The sequence below is a fragment of the Rhinatrema bivittatum genome, chromosome 3, assembly GCF_901001135.1.
Source record: "Rhinatrema bivittatum chromosome 3, aRhiBiv1.1, whole genome shotgun sequence".
Lineage (NCBI taxonomy): Eukaryota > Metazoa > Chordata > Amphibia > Gymnophiona > Rhinatrematidae > Rhinatrema > Rhinatrema bivittatum.
In genome coordinates this window covers 329,399,549-329,417,645 of record NC_042617.1, presented here as the reverse complement: position 1 = coordinate 329,417,645, position 18,097 = coordinate 329,399,549, and the positions used below count along the sequence as shown (strand labels likewise).

General features: G+C 41.3%; 1 protein-coding gene and 1 long non-coding RNA gene across 5 annotated transcripts in view; one reads left to right on the top strand and one right to left on the bottom strand.

Moving 5' to 3' along the window:
- LOC115087780 overlaps positions 1-15,844 on the top strand; it is a 40,699-nt gene extending 24,855 nt beyond the window's left edge. Inside the window, exon 5 of the long non-coding RNA XR_003855610.1 lies at positions 15,689-15,844. This is a non-coding gene — a long non-coding RNA (uncharacterized LOC115087780). The remainder of the gene's footprint in view (positions 1-15,688) is intronic.
- ATG5 (autophagy related 5) overlaps positions 1-18,097 on the bottom strand; it is a 305,920-nt gene that overhangs the window by 223,085 nt on the left and 64,738 nt on the right. The window lies entirely within an intron of this gene.

The following is an 18,097-nucleotide window of genomic DNA, read 5'->3' as shown; positions in this document are numbered from 1 at the left end:
ATAAGTATGGGAAAATAAGTGTGGGAGCTTGCCGGGCAGACTAGATGGGCCGTTTGGTCTTTTTCTGCCGTCATTTCTATGTATGTATAATCTATATATGTAAGGACCATATACGTATACCCTAAAAGAGAAGGATATGAGAAAAGCATTCATACACCAATGTTATTTAACTTATTATCTGGAAAAGGTGATCAAATCTAGACAAAATTATTCAAAGTAGTTAAAACACAGGCAGATTGTGAAGAATTTCAGGAGGACCTTGTGAGACTGAAGAACTGGGCATTTAAACAGCAGATGAAATTTAATGTGTTCACGTGTTAAGTAATTCACAAAAGGAAAAATAATCCAGATTAAACTACCACAAAGCTGGGCTCCACATTAGGAATTACCATCAGGAAAAGCACTTCAGAGTCACTGTGGACAAAGGGTAGTGGATGACGCATGGAACAACCCCCCTGTGGAAGTGCTGGAGACGAGGACAGTTTCAGAATTTAAGGAAACATGGGACAAGCACAGAGAATCTCTGAGGGGCAGGAAGGGACTATAAAGCCGAACAGAAGATGTGGATGGCAGACTGGATGAGTCATATGGTCTTTATCTGTTCTATGTAATACACTGAAATCCCCAGCTCAGTGAGCAGCACCAGTCAAAAAAGGGAAATTGAATGTTAGCAGTTATTTGGAAAGGAACATAAATCATATTAAGTTTGTATGACGTTTTGGTTGCCACATCTCAAAACAGATATAGCAGATTTAGAAAAGGTACAAAGGAGGACAAGAAAAGCAATTAACGGTATGGAATGGCTGCTGTATGAAGAAAAGCTAAACAGGTTAGGGCTCTTCAGTTTGGAGAAGAGACACCAGACGGGATATGACAGAAGTTCATAAAACCATAAGTGGTGTGGAACAAGTTAATAGGGAACAGTTAATTACCCTTTCAAATACTAGGCCCTGGTAAGACTCCATGAAGCTAACTGGTAGCAAATTTAAAACCAATGTAAGAATGCACAATAAAGCTCTGGAATTTGTTGCTGGAGGATGTGGTTGAGGCCCGAAATACAGCTGGGTTTAAAAAAGGATTTAGATGAGTTTCTATAGAGTAGGACCATTAACAACTAACTATTAGCAAGACAGGTTTCAGAAATATATTGCTTACTGCTCAGAGTGAACAATGACTGAATCTCTCCATCAGTCTCTATTGGGTATTTCCTCCAAGTGACCTGGATTGCTCACTGCCAGAGACAGGATGCTGGCCTCACCAATATGGCATCTCTTGATCCTAACTTTCACCAAGAATACAGTCCCAAATTTCAGCCTTAAACTTAACATCTCATGTTTCTTCCAAAATCCACTTCTTTCCTTCCCCTTCTTTCTGCATTCATGGATAACACTATCATAACTCCAAGTCCCCTCTGCCCTGAACCTTGAGGGTCCATCGTTGACTCTCTTCTCGGCACACAAACACTACTAAAATGAGTTTCTTTCTCCTAACCAAAGGCCATCCCTTTCTCTCTGAAGACAATACCTAAAACTTTATCTATTATCTTATAATCTTCTGCTTAGATTACCGCAAACTGCTTCCCACAGGTCTCCCACTGTATCGTTTATCTCCATTAAAGTATCCACAATTCAGGTATAGATCTTATCTTCCTCCACTGTCATTATGACTGTGTAAATCCCTCTTCTCACATCACTATCCACTGCTGCAAACAGTTCAGGCAGTGTATTCACTCTGCAGCTCCTCATTACTTCTTATATCCCCCTTACATCCCTCCTCATGACCTCTCTTTTTCCAGCAAGGCACTCTTGCCATGCCCTTCTCCATCACCAACTCTCACTCAATGCTTTCCATCTTCCTGCTCTGTATGCTTGGCATAGCTTCCCTGAATTGGTGCTACATGTCGCCTCTATGCCACATTTAATTCCACCTAAAAACTCACTTTTTTCTAGGTTGCTTTTAGACCTTGGCACTTCCTTATCACACCCCTTGTTAATTTAACCATTTTTACTAGAATAAAAATAATTCCTGCAGCCTCATGTTTGTCGTCTCTGCATCTTGATTAGATTGCAAGCTTCTCTTATGTTATCTGTGCAGAGCCACATTATATATATATATATATATATATATATATATATATATAGCAGCACCACAGAATTTAGTAGTAATAAAATGCTTATAAAGAAATTTATTTATTTATTTATTTATTTTAAATCTTTTCTATACCGTCATTTGGTAGGGACCGTCACATCCAAATAAATTCTAGAACAAAACTGTATATCAGTAACAAGCATACAAGAGGATCCACATCATAGCCTTCACCACTGGGTACGTGAGAACATTTTCACATCTGGAGCTAAATAACTAAGAGTTGCAGCTGCTTTACTGTATAAATTTGCATACTGTATTTTTTCAGGAACAGAGAGAGCAATACAAACATTATTATACCTTTAAACAGAAGTGCTTCTGGCTGGTTGCAAAACTGAGATTTGCAGCAAGTGGGTGGAGAAGCCTAATTAGTTAAAGAACAGGAACTAGCAGGACTACTTTCTACTAAAACAATTCCACACTGGTGGATGGGGGGGGGGGGGGGGGGGGGGGGGGGAGCCCAGTTTTAGTTTAAGTAGGACTGTAAATGTAAATAGGAGCAGAGGGATCTCAGTCTCCCACTCTTCATACTGCTGGCCTTCATCTGATGAGTGGTGGCCATAGCTGGAAACTCTCTAGGGTCTCTGGAGTTTCCGGGTCCTTAGAGCTTGCTCCAGGCCTCTGGGAGAGTTCTCAATTTCTCCAAGGCCATGGCACTGACACCGTACTGTTTGCAATGCTTCTCGCCTCCAGCGGTGACCATGTAACTCTCACTTTGGCATCAGCAGTATATCATGAGGAAGAGCTTCTGGGAGACTTGAATTCTCAAGCCCAGTTTCTGTTTTTTGGGTCAGTCAAGGCTGAGAAAGGCGAGGGGACAGCATGCGTAGACCTTTGAGGGGGTGAGGAGCCCTAGCCACTGCACAACAGTGACACCTGGTGGTCACACTCAGAACCCAGAATATATATGCATCCTAAGGGAGCCGCGGTTTGCAACCCCTGAGCTAGAAGGGAGGGAAGAGGGCTAAAAAAAAAAAATGGGCGGGGGAGAGGGCTAAAACAAAATGGGCAGGGGGGGGGGGGGAATCCAGGTAGCTTTGAACCAGGTCTGATTCTACTGGAAGCCCACAGGAGGAGGAGGAGGAAACTACTGGGCCAAAAAAACAAGTTGGAGAAGTGCAAGCTTCTAGCATAACACAAATGAGGCAAGTTCCCTTTTCTTCCAATCCCACTTCCTCCAAAACCCTTCTTACAACACCCTGACCCTCCAATCCCCTCATGCCATCCCCCAGATCTCTTTCCCAGTACAGATAGTTAAGATGAGAACTAAAATGGAATTCAAAAGACTTAGGGATAAAACACAGAGGATCTCTGGTGGCTAAAGGATGGGAATGAAGATAAGGGGTAACCTGCAGGGAGCAGCAGTTACCACATTTAACAGAATTAAAAAATTAATTAATTATAAAAACACATAAATAAAGCTCACTGGGCAGACTGGATGCAGCACTTGGGTCTTTTTCTGCCATCATTTGCTATGTTCCCCACTACATCCTATCACTTCCTGCTGGAAGTAAAGCATGGCTATGCTGGCTGGCACCGTGAGAATTTTCAAAACTCATGGACCGGCTGGCTCCATTAGTGCTGGCCCGTGAGATGTGAAAATGCTTGCAGTGCCAGCCAGCACAGTCACATTTCAGCAGCCAGCACAATGTGTTCTGCTGCCATCTCCATCACCAGGGGGGTTTCTTTTATATTCTGCAGCTTGAAGGATGAGCTTCACCGGGCACCATCACAGCTCATCCTCCTTCCTCTCCCCTGGATCGTGATCTCCTGCCTGGTCCTGTTCTCCTAACCCATGGATCAGGATGCTCTCCCTCAACCAATCTCGCAGAAATTTGGAAGGTGAGCTCCCATGACAGAAAGTGACCCACACCAAACTTCAGCCAAATCGTTTCTGAGAGATGGTCCCTGATCCCATGTGTATGAAAGGATAGAGAGAGATGGACAGACACAGTGATAGCAATCAGTGGTTTTACAACTGATGAAACTCACCTAAAAAGAAAAAAGAAAAAAACCCACATCCACTTTGCTGAGTGCCAGAATACACTGCAGTGCACTCAGTCATAGCAGCTCTACTGTCACTCAATAAAATAAATATGTTGTGTCTTTTCCTTTTTCCTTTGATCTGAAGATTTGCCATTTCCTCCTGCTCCTCTGGGCCTCCAGCACAACCAGTACTGGGATTCTGGCACCATGAGCCTTCATTTGCACCTACCTGGGAATTTTTACTCTATTTTAATCAATCTCTTCCTCAGCCCCCAAAATACCTCCAAGCTGATACAATAAAGACGTGCGGAAAACGAGCGCTCCGTGTTGAGCACCCGCTTTCCTAACGCGCGCCCAGCCACCTCTCCTGGGCACGTGATACAGTATTTGAACGAGAGTTTGTGCTAAAAAGGAGGCACTAGGGACAACAGCGCACACCTAACACCTCCTTAGCAGCAGACGCCCAGGAGAGGTGGCTGTCGACGGGTTAGGAAAACGGATGCTTGTAAAATTGAGCATCCATTTTCCTAACCTGACCCGCTGGCACACTTTTTTCTTTTAACCTTTTGGTTCCTCCGACTTAATATCACCACGATATTAAGTCGGACGATGTACAGAAAAGCAGTATTTTCTAGGGATATGCAATCGTTCTTCCCGAATTAGGCAATGTCAACGAAATTTCCTAATTCCCGTTGGTGCGCGCTAACTGCCAGGTTAGTGCGCGCTAACTGCCAGGTTAGTGCGCACTAACCCGAAAATCGGGGCCCCTGAAAAAAACAACAACCATGGAAAAAACAAAATTCCCACCGGGAGGGGGGGGGGCCCCCCGACACGAAATGTTTACCCGAAGCACATCTCTAGTATTTTCTGCTTTTCTGTACACTTTTCAGGCTGCTCAGAAATTAACGCCTACCCTTGGGCAGGCGTTAATTTCTGAGTGTTAAATGTGTGTGGCTCGGTTGCACATTTTTTTTTCTGTATCTGGGGCGAATGACAACCTCATCAACATGTATTTGCATGTGATGAGCGCTATTAGTTTTGGGGGGGTGGGTTGGACGTGTTTTGGGCGCACTAAACCCCTTATTGTATAAGGGATAGTGGAACCACGTCCAACTGCGGGGGTAAAACTGCGCTCAGCTGAGCGTGCTATTCTGTGCCAGCCTGCTAGTCTGGTCACTGTGACACTCCTCAGCCAGACCCCAGAACTTCCTCCAGAGCCCTTGCAATCATAGGCTTTAAATCCAACCAGCAGATGTCACCCTGATCGACGACAGCGATTCCTTATCCCCCCCTGAGGGAATGCAGACACTGCATCCACAGAATTCTCAGCCAACCCGGGGGACCGATCTAGAGAAGATGCAGCATTGCCTCTGAGCCAGTCCCTTTTCCTCTTTGAAATCACGCCTGCTTTTAACTGTAGCAAAGGACAAATATTCAATTACTACTCTGAGGCAGGTAAAGCAAGGCACATGGAACAGCTGTGTTTCACACTCTGACAAGTATAGCTTACTCCAAACTTTATTTTTCTGCTGTCATTAAAACAGGAATAACCAGCGCACCTTGGGCTTATTAAAGCACCTTTTCACAGCTGTTCAGCACCATGGGATAGACAGCTCCTGTAACAAAGAGACAACAGTCTGGCACACTGAAGTTAATAGCACTTTGCTAATTTTTAAAACATGCTAAAAAAAATAAATAAATAAATAAAATCAGTTTGGGGATTATTAAGACCAATAGATTTGATGGAAACTGTCTTCATATTACAGTAAAAATATTTTAGAAAGGGAACTGGCCGAAATCAGAGCACAAGTCACAATAATTTCTTAAAAATGAGACAAGCACCTGAAGCAGAGTCAAAACCAAACTACTTAATTTCATAGCTACTCTTCCCTTTCACATGTTCATGTTTTTGTATGAAAAGTAATAGGGGTTTTCCTAGGCCAATCTGACTTCCTTTTAGGCCCACTGTCTTGCATGAATGCTCCAAACCTCCAAAACCTGAACTCATTTATTTTGAAAGCAGCATACACAACTGTTATATACCCTATACATGCATTAAACTTTGAACACAAACTAACAACTTGACCTTTCAATGGAACCAAACTAACAAGGAGTACAATAGGTTATTTTATACAAACTCTAGCAAGGAAAGAAACGTGTGCAGCTTGTTAAGTAAAAATCCCATTCCCTATCCCAATTTCTCTCTTTTTGCCTTTACTGCATTTTTGTATGATGTGTTGACATTCATTAGAGATTTAACAAGCTACCTTCCTGTGCCAGTGGGCAAGTGTTCATGACATATCACTTACATAAGATATGCCATATTGGATCAGACCAAGGGTCCATGAAACCCAGCATCCTGTTTCCAACAGTGGCCAATCCCAGACTACATGTACCTGGTAAGTACCCACACACTAAGTAGATCCCCTGCTACTAATGCTGGCAACAAGCAGTGGCTATTTTCTATTGATGAAAAGCAGTTTACAGACTTCTCACCCAGAAACTTATCCAAACCTTTGTAAACCCAGCTACACTAACTGCCTTAACCATATCTTCTGGCAATGAATTCCAGAGCCTCATTGTGCGCTGAGTGAAAAATAATTTCTCTGATTTGTTTTAAACGTGCTACTTGCTAACATCATGGGGCACCCCCTAGACCTTGTATTGTCTGAAAGAGTAAATAATCAATTCACATTTACCCGTACAAGTCCTTTCTTCTTCAAGCTGAACAGCCCTAACCTCTTTAGCTTTTTCTCTCAGGGTAGCCATTCTGTGCCCTTCATCATTTTGGTCGCCCTTCTCTGTATTTTCTCCAGTGCAATTATAACTTTGAGATGCTGCGACCAGAACTGCACACAGTTATTCAAGTAGCGATCTCACCGTGGAGGGATATAGAAGCATTATGACATACTCAGTTTTATTCACTATTCCCTTCCTAATAATTCCTAACATTCAGGCCAATACAGTATAGTGCGCTCCACCAGGTTTGGCCGCGCGTTTTCGACGCGCTAGCTTTACCCCTTATTCAATAAGGGGTAATAGCGCATCAAAAACACGCGGCCAACCCCCCCTGAAACTAATAGTGCCCACAACATGCAAATGCATGTTGATGGCCCTATTAGTTATTCCCACGCGATCCAGAAAGCAAAATGTGCAGCGGAGCCGCACATTTTACTTTCAAAAATTAACGACTGCCCAAAGGCTAGCGTTAATTTCTGCCGGCGCCAGGGAAGTGTACAGAAAAGCAGAAAAAACTGCTTTTCTGTACACCCTCCGACTTAATATCATAGCGATATTAAGTCTGAGGCCCCAAAAATAAACAAAATTTAAACAAAATTTAAAATCGGCCCGCGGGTCGGAAGACGGACGCTCAATTATGCCGGCGTCCGTTTTCCGAACCCATGGCTGTCAGCGGGTTTGAGAACAGACACCTGCAAAATTGAGCGTCGGCTGTCAAACCCGCTGACAGCCGCCGCTCCTGTCAAAAGGAGGCGCTAGGACGCGCTAGTGTCCCTAGCGCCTCTTTTTACTGCAGGCCCTAATTTGCATAGGCCACCCTCCTGAAATGCGCGCCCAGGAGAGTGGCCTGTGTGCTCACCGGCTCTCCCACCCGTTTTTCTGTATTGGCCTGATAGTTTGCTTTTTTGACTGCTGTAGCACACTGAGCTGAAGATTTCAATGTATTAACCACTATGACGCCTAGATCTTTTTCCTGGGTGGTAACTCCTAATATGGAGCCTAACATCGTGTAACTACAGCAAGCGTTATGTTTCCCTATAGGCAACACCTTGCACTTGTCCACATTATATTTCATCTGCCATTTGGATGCCCAATCTTCCAGTCTTGCAAGGTCCTCCTGCAATTTAACACAATTGGCTAGTGATTTAACTACCCTGAATAATTTTGTGTCATCTGCAAATTTGATCATGCCTCTTCCTAGATCATTTATAAATATATTAAAAAGCACCAGTCCAAGCACAGATCCCTGAGGCACTCCACTTTTTTATTTTTTCCACTGTGAAAACTGACCATTTAATCCTACTCTCTGTTTCCTATCCTTTAAGCAGTTTGCTATCCATAAAAGGACATAGCCTCCTATCCCACGACTCTAGTTTTCTTAGAAGCCTCTCATGAAGGACTTTGTCAAATGCCTTCTAAAAATCCAAATACACCACATCTACCGGTTCACCATTATACACATTTATTCTCCCCTTCAAAAAAATGTGGCAGATTTGTGAGGCAAGACTTCCTTTGGGTAAATACATGCTGCTTCTGTCCCATTAAACCATGTCTATTCTATATGTTCTGTGACTTTATTCTTTATAATAGTTTCCATGATTTTTACGGCCCTGAAGTCAGGCTCATAAGAACATAAGAACATGTCATACTGGGTCAGACCAAGGGTCCATCAAGCCCAGCATCCTGTTTCCAACAGTGGCCAATCTAGGCCATAAGAACCTGGCAAGTACCCACTGGTCTACAGTTTCTCAGATCATCTCTGAGCTCTTTTTAAATATTAGGGTTACATTGGCCACTTTCTAGTCTTCAGGTACTATGGATGATTTTAACAATAGGTTACAAATTACTTGTAATAGGTCTGAAATTTCATTTTTGAGTTTTCAGAACCCTGGGGTGTATATCATCTGGTCCAGGTGATTTGCTACTCTTCAATTTGTCAATCAGACCTACTATATCTTCCAAATTCACCATGATAGTTTATCTGATTCCTCACCCTTGAAAACTGTCTTCAGAACGGGTATTTCCCCAAAATCCTCAACAGTAAACATTGAAGTAACAAATTCATTTAGTCTTTCTGCAATGGCCTTATCTTCCCTAAATGACCCTTTAACCCCTCAATCATCTAATGGTCCAACCAACTCCCTCACAGTCTTCCTGCTTTGGATATATTTTAAAAAGTTTTTATTACGAGTTGTTGCCTCTATGGCCAACTTCTTTTCAAATTCTCTCAGCCTCTCTTTTTCAATGTTTTATATTTAACTTGCCAATGCTTATGCTTTTTCCTATTTACTTCAGATGGATCCTTCTTCCAATTTTGAAGGAAGATCTTTTAGCTAAAATAGCCTCTTTCACCTCACCTTTTAACCATATCAGCAATCGTTTGGCCTTCCTTCCACCTTAATGCGCAGAATGCAGCTGGACTGCGCTTCTAAGATGGTATATTTTTAACAATGTCCACACCTGTTTTACACTCTTAACTTTTGTAGCTGCAGCTTTAAGCTTTTGGGGTTTTAACTATTTTTTTCATTTTATCAAAGTTTTCCTTTTGAAAGTTTGGTGCTAGAGCCATGAATTTACTTATTGTCCCCCTTCCAGTCATTAGTTCAAATCTGATAATGTTATGATCATTATTACCAAGTAGCCCCACCACCATTACCCCTTTTACCAAATCCTTTGCTCCACTGAGAATTAGATCTAAAATTGCTCCCTCTCTCATCGGTTCCTGAACCAATTGCCCCATAAAGCTCTCATTTATTCCATCCAGGAACTTTCTCTCCCTAGCATGTCCTGATGCTACATTTACCCAGTCAATATTGGGGTAATCAAACCTCCAATTATTACTGTGCTACCAATTTTGGTTAGCTTCCCTAATTTTTCTTACCATTTTATTGTTCATCTTGCCGAACAATGTAACTGAAGGAAAAATCTCATGCACTATTACCGCATTCATGCATTTTTAATAATTATGTGATGCCTGGACCAAAAAATATTTCATTTTAAGGACAAAACATTTGCCATACTGGGTCAGACCAAAGGTCCATCAAGCCTAATATCCTGTTTCTAAGAGTGGCCAATCCAGGTCACAAGTACCTAGTAGGATCCCAAAAGGTCAATAGATTCCATGCTGCTTATCCTACAGATAAGCAGTGAATTTCCCCAAGTCCATCTTAATAATAGTTTATGGACTTTTCTTCCAGGAACTTATCCAAACCTTTTTTAAAACCCAGCTACAATAACAGCTTTCACCACATCATCCAGCAACAAATTCCAGAGTTTAATTATACTTTGAGTAAAAAAAAAATATCTTCTATTTCTCTTAGATGCATTACCTAGTAACTTCATTGTGTGTCCCCTAATCTTTGTACTTTTTGTAAGCGTAAACAAATTTACCATGTTATGTTCCACTCCATTCATTATTTTAAAGACCTCTATCATAGCTCCCCTCAGCCATTTCTTCTCCAAACTGAAGGAATTAAAGACATCAGAAGGCCATCCTAGATTCTAAAAGATTTGACCTTCTCTGATGCACCGAAGATAGTATCACTAATCAAAATGTTAGGGGCCATGTCAGGCACAAAATGAAAGCATTGGAGACATGAATTGTCTTAATGCAACAGACAGAAAAGCTTGAAATCTTATATATAAATGGCTACACGTCTTTCTAAGAAAAGAAAAGTGTCTAAAAAGCTGAGAAATATTGTGATATGCAAGATTCATTTCTCCATAGCAATGCTAGCGATTACAATGAATGCTTCTGAATACCTATGAACAATATCGCTCAGCAAGGTGGAATAATTAGAAAACTAGGATGTCGACCTACATTTTCAGGAGCCAGGAAAAAATGTTTTCTTTACTTATTTTTGCTTTGTTCATTTGTTTGTGGGGCAATTTGCTGTATTTTTGCTCTCATCCATCTTTCTTTTCCTACAAATTACTATGTTATGTAACTCATAACATAGTGAATGTCAGCAAATATGGACTGTTTGGCTGAACTCAGTCTGCCCATTTTCCCCTTGCTACAGTTTCCTGTTGGTATATTTTGATTCCTCTACTATGAAGCTAGATGCAGCCATACTTCCACTCTGCGCAAGTCTATTTAGCCTTCTGCTCTTTGGGGCTCCCCCTAAATATCCCATGCAATTTAGCACATAGGGTTCTGTAAGTAATTCAAAAGCCAGGCTCCCCTCATTTCTTCTGCATACTATTCTCTCACCTGTGTTTGGTCCCAGACAGACTTACAGTCATGACTTTTGTTGTACTTCATCTGCTTTTAGGCAATTCCATCCTCTTAGATGAGAAGCACTGCATCCCAATTCCTCTGAGCCTACATCTTCATATCATGAACCTTTGTCCTTGAATTTCTCAGATGAGTAAGCCTGAAAAGTGGGGGGAATTGGTATGGTGGTGAATTGGGAGGACTGATTTTCTCTAACATGCCGCTTAAGGCTGCACATTATACACCATTCATACAACCCCGTATTTTCATAACATTCCTTTATATGAAGATCCCGATTTTTTTTCTTTTTATTTTCTTCTGTGTTTAATTATATTTTCCCTCACCTGTCAATTACTTAACTTAGTGCTGCATCCTCACTTATTCAATGTCCTCCCTACAAGGCCTTGTTTTGAAACGTCCAAGTTTCTTCTTCAGGGGAGATGAATAATCCGATGTTTCTCCTTTCAATGTCTGCTTTGCACTGTGACAGTGTTTCTTTCCACTCATGTCCCTGTTACCTCTTATACTACTCCCAATGCTCCAGAGTGAACCAATCACATCCTGCCATGTTCATGACTTCACAATGATAGCCAATCCAACTCTTCATTAAGACATTGAAAGGAGAAACATCGGATTATTCATCTCCCCTGAAGAAGAAACTTGGACGTTTCGAAACAAGGCCTTGTAGGGAGGACATTGAATAAGTGAGGCTGCAGCACTAAGTTAGGTAATTGACGGGAAACAAAAGGAAAAAGGTGAATGAAGCATTTTTTGCTGGACTGAGACAAAGTTTGAAATTATGGACGGTTTTAGATTTTTTTGAGTAAAATAAAGAGGAAGGTAGGTGGAATGTCGATGATTATAACATATAAATCAGACTAACACTAACTCCAATGGATTTGGAGTTAGTGAAGTAAAGTCACAGAATGAGACATTCACCTCTATCTTTAATAATTGTTTAAATGGTAACACATGAATGGGTGAGAGAAAATATAATTAAACACAGAAGAAAATAAAAAGAAAAAAATCGGGATCGGGGTTGTATGAATGGTGTATAACATTAAGTGTTACAACCCGCCTGAGTGGAGATTTAAATAATAGCTTAAGGCTGCCCAGCCTCCTGTACCTTAGGGTCCTGAGTCCAGCATGGTCCCCAGTGTCTTGATCCACTGATGTATCCTGCAGTTCTGACTAGGGCCCTCATCAACTCAGTACTTTTATAGGCCCAGTGTACTTTATTTCCTGCGGGCATGCCCCATCACCACCACCACTACTCTCCTATAAAAGGAAGCTCCGATCTCAGAGTAGATAACTGAGCAACAGATTTCAGTTCCATGCGTTCCTGTTCTTTTGCTGCCTTTCTCCTGCGACCCAGCTTGATTCCTGACTCTGCCGTGTTGCTTGATTCACTTTTTTTATTTAAACTTTTTTATTGTTAACAAAACAATGATTATGACATTAGATAAGTGCAAAACAATATTACTTCAGTTTCAATATAACCTATATATCACTCCCCACAAGAACCCACTCACATCGCCCTTCAGGATTCCTAAGACAAGATGCAGAAGAGAAGGAGAGAAATAGAAAACATAAAAGAAAACAATCAGCAATGTCCTCCACATTAGAACAGGATAAGCATCAGCAGTATTCAAAACGTCACAACAGCATTAAAGGAAAATAGTACCATGGCCCCTTGCAGCAGTTACATATCCCCAGTTATTGAACACAAACTTTACACCATATTACAAACCAAGCTGTTATAGCCGTTCTAGATCATACAAAGCTGTTTTCCTCCACTAAGTATCCACCAGACAATCAACTGGAAAGTTGTGACTTTTCCCTCCAAGCAACATAAGGAACCCAAATTTTCTCAAATTCAAGAATAGAATTTTTCTGTAAGGCAGAAATCCTTGCTAGAAAACAGCAAGGTAGGCAATCAAAGAACGCCGTGAGGATAACAACATTATTCTTTGTAGAAATCCTTGCTAGACAATAGCACTGATGCAGTCTGGGCAAAACCACATTTAAAGAAGGAACCTCCATTCGCTTCTAATAGGCTGTGAGTTCACACCATGCAGCAATGAATATCTGCTGACACAACTTCTGTCGCGATTGCTCAATTCCTGACACCGGTATGTTTAACAAAATATATTTGGGCTGAAAAATATTTCCCACATCCATTGCAGAAGCAATCCATGACACAATATGTTTCCAGTAATTAGAAATCAACCCCCAACTCCACCAATATGAAAGAAAGAGCCCCACTCCCCACATCCCCTCCAGCACTTGTTATCAATATAGCGTACAAGACATGTAGCCTCTCAGGAGTTAAATACCACCGTAATAAAGCTTTATATCCATTTTCCTGTTATAGTGCAAAGATAGAACATCTGCTCGTATGAAGAAAAGCCTGCCCCACTCTACTTCACTTAATGGTTCCCCCAAATCTCTCTCCCAGGCCTTGATATGTTTAGGAGACTCCTGCAATTCCTTATTTAGTAAGCCATACAGCTTAGAGGTAATTCCCTTTAACATATCAGCCTTATCACAATAGTGCAAGTAAGGTTTTACCTTGAGCTATAGAATCCGAGATCCCCAAAGAGGAGATAAAAGGTCTCACCTGGGCATGGGCAAGAAAATCAGATGTGTTTACTACAGAATGAGTAATCATATTGTTAAAATTTAAGAATTTACCACGTCATCACCTGCTCAATACAATGAATTCCTTTATCCTTCCAGCCCCTAAAAGTTTCTAAGTTATAAACCAGCAAGAAAATCCTTATTATGAAAGATATGTTAAATAAAAATAATCCCTTCTGCCAACCAATGTATCACACCATTGAGATCATACATTCAAAGAGTTACATAATATAAATGCCATACATAGCAGAGGTCTCCAAGAATGCTTTGGTTGCCACGTTAAGGCTAGGGGAGGCATTGTCCCAATTAAAAATTGCTCCAACTGCACCCGTTGCTTTACATTATGTCTTTTATTTATATTATTCTCATTTGGGATGCTGCAAAACACCAGAGCAGATTAGGGACTCCCAAAGCCCCTCGCTCTTTAGGCTCCTATAAAACCAACTGTGAAACCCTAGGCGGCCTTTGTCTCCAGCTGAAACTGAAAATCATCTTCTGTCAAGAGCGTAGAATAAGCAGAGGAAACAAAAATGGGTATGGTTAAAAATAAACAGAGAAATCTGGACAGAATATTCATCTTTGTGACTTTGATCCTCCCCAGCCAAGAAAACCCATAACCCTCCCACTTATCCATATCTTTCCCTATAGACTTTACCAGAGGGATATAATTCAAGATGAACAAATCTTCAACACAGCCACTGATATAGACCCCCAAATACTTAATTTTCTGCTTAGCCCATTTAAAAGGAAATTTATGTCTAATACGCTCTATGCTCTGGCCCATCATTGAGACATTCAATCTCTTTGATTTGTCGAGATTAATTTTAAAGCCCATGACACACTGAACTGGTCCATCTCATATATGACTCCTCCCAGTGAATCACATGGATCGGTCAGGGTGAACAAAATGTCATCAGCAAACTGATAATTTCAAGTGGTTATTACCAAATTGTATTCACCTGATATTTGAGTCTGCTCTTAACCTTATACCAAAAAACTCCAAGAACAAAGCAAATAAAAGCAGAAGGAGTGAACACACCTGTCTTGTTCTCCTACCAACCACAAATGTTTCCCCATACCCTCCATTGACTAAAACAGGCTTGTGGATTCTCATTTAATTTCCTAATCCATCCTATAAAATGGGACCCAAAGTGCATTTAAACAAAAAGTACCAGTGGATCATATCAAACGCTTTTTTAGCATCAATGGTTAATAGGATGGAAGGGATTTTCTCTTTTTTTTAACCCATCAGATGATGTCAACTATTTTGCGTACATTGTCGGCCGCCATTCTATTAGGTATAAAACTCACTTGATCTGAATGGACTAAGATGTAATCCAGTTGAGCTGCTCAGCTAAAACTCTTGCCAAGATTTTAAAGTCCAAATTGATGAGAGAAATGGATCTGTAGGAGCTACATATAGTTGGATCCCTACCAGGTTTTGCTACCACAGTAATCCCTGCAGTGTTTGAACCACTTTCAACAATTTAGTAACGTTTAAAATCTCCATAGTACTGGTGAGACTATCCAAGTATTGTAGTTGGGCTTGAGAAAGAGATGGCAAAGTCACTATGTTAAGATAAGCGTCAATGGCCTTTTCAGAGATACTAGGGTTGTCAGTATATAATTGGGCATAGAACTGGGAAAAGCAACTTCTAATTTCAGATGAAGTCATGGCCATGGAGCCATTGGAAGTTTTAATCTCGGCTATAAAACTCTGAGTCATTCTTTATTTTAGTCTAGCTAGATAGCTTCCTGTCTTATTACCTCCCTCAAAATAGGCTGGTTTAACTATCTGCAACTGATGGGCAATAAGATCAGAGTCCAAGGACCAAAGCTCATCCTATGCTATGTTTAGATCGTTAAGGACATCTGGAGACAAGGTGGGAAAGTGTAAGTGAGAAAGGTCCACAATTCTATTAAGGAGAACCTTCCTAATTTTTTTCTTTCCCCTTTTCATAGGTCACATGGGAGATCATCAGCCCCAATATTACAGCTTTGGACAATTCTCACACCATACCTTTGGAAACCCCATCTGTGGTATTCAGTTTTAAGTACTCCTGTAAACTATCTGCCACACTGTTACAGAAAGACTAGTCTTTTAATAAACTATCTTTTAAACGCCAGTATCATTGTCTTGTGTCGTAATTTTTAAACAGTATATCTAACTAAACAGGAGTGTGGTCTGATCAAGTTATGTTACCTGTCCTAGCTCCCATGATCCTGTTCATTATCCCTTTATCTATTTAAAAAAAAAAAAAAAAAAAAAAAAAGAATACAACCTAGAAGTCGGGTAACACTGATGCCAAATGTCTACCAAACTCCAGATTTCCATCAGTAAGGTAAGAGTTCTCCTCACGCCCCACAGCCCCTGCATATGGGATTGGGAGATATCTATTGAGGGTGCTGTGATAAAACTGAAATCGCCTCTCAAAATAAACCACCCCTCGGCATGAGATAAGAGCAATTGCTCCAAAGGTTACATAAAGGAATATTGATACTGGTTTGGTGCATAAATATTAACAAAGGTATACAAATCATAACCAACCTTAATTTTCAAGATTTGGAATCTGCCTTTAGGATCAGCCAAATGGAATATAGTCTTATGGGCCAGATGCTGAGAAAGAAGTATACTAACCCCATATATTAACTTTTTTTTTTTTTTTTTTTAAGAGTTAGTGACAAAATATCTATGGGGGAACTCCCTAGATGTCAATAAATGTTTCTTTAAATGAGTTTCCTGTATCAAAGCTATGGAGGTTCTTGAAATAAAAGCTCTCTCTTTCTGGGAGAATTAAGACCCTTAATTAAGGGCCAGAATCCTACAGCACAACATGAAATACACCACTCCCAACAACCGCTCTGTTTATTAAACTCTCACTGCCAGGAACCATTAACAGGGAAATTGCCTACCAACACCACAGCCTCCAATCCCTCTATACCTTTGTAAACTACTCCACATCAAAAAAACTTGAAGTAACCCACATCCCACCCACCACACCTCCCAAACACATGGTCTGCCCATCGCCTTAAGCAGATCCTGCCTCCTCGTAAGGAAAATGACCAGTATACCATTCTGGACTCCCAACAGCCCCCCCCCCCCTGCAAACTTTAATATAGATAACCACTGATTAAACATTTTAAGTCAAGTCAAAGACTACTGTAAATGCTCACACACTGAACCTTATATGGCTAGAGAAATTCTAGTCATATAAGATCTCACAATAAAAATTAACTGATCCACACTAGAGCATTATCTCAGACTGCCTTGTAAGGAGTCCTGAGGAAAAAGGAAAAAAAAATCAGCAGGAATCAGAAGTGGAAAGTTGGTCCTCGCCAGATTGGCATCTCAGTCTCCAGCCTCCTTTACCAATCCGCTGCCATCTTGAGTAAACCTCTCTCATAGATATACTCACAACTTTAGAAACTGCGAAGGCGAGCGGCAAACCTGCCTCCTTAAAAACCTCTGCAGCTTCAACAATTGATTTGACTTTACAGCATGTTCCCTTGATCATGAAGAGCAATACAAAAGGGAAGGTCCAACGATACGGGACACCCTCTGCTCTCAGCACCCTGGTTGCTTCTTTTAGCTCTTGGCGCTTACACAGGGTAATAGGGGCCAAATCAGTAAAAATAGAAATTGTGACCCTCCCAAAGTCACTCACTCTTTTTCTGTGCAATCACATAAATTTGCTCCTTCACTGAAAAACTATGAAAGCAAGTAATGTCATCACGTGGTTTGCTGCCCAGTTTAGGCCCCCAGTGCCCTATGTGATCTGTATAACGTAACAGTACAAACAGAAACTGTCTCTTGCAAGCTGCTGTCGCAGGCTTGCAGCAAAAAATTACAAATCGAAAGTACCACAGACTTGCAATCCTCATAGGCAGGGGTCTCCGGCACCACTCTGAACCTCAAGTTGCAGCGCCAGGACCTATTCTCCAGGTCCTCTAGCTTGTCGACAATCTGCCTGTTTTCAGACTGCATCTCCTTCAGTTGGTCAGTGAGGTGGTGCAATGAGTCAGCCTGCCCATCCATGCGGGTGTCCAATGCATCTACGCAATCATATCCTCTCTCAGGTCAGCCATCATTTCCAACAGTTCCTGCTTATGCTGCTTCATATCCCGGCATAGATCTTGGAACCAGCCCCGAAATTCGTTTCTCCTGGTGCTTAATGAGAGTGTCTGGGACAGCAACTCCGATTCTGCCTCTGCAGGGGATCAGCGGGCCTTGACCACTGGTATCTTCGACAAGTTCTGCGGTGTGTTTACTAAAGGAAAATTGGTTTCAAATCCGCCATTTTGCACTTGGCTGCCATCCTGGGGATCAAGACTCTCGTCAGAGACTGAAAGATCTTCTGATCAGGATCAGAT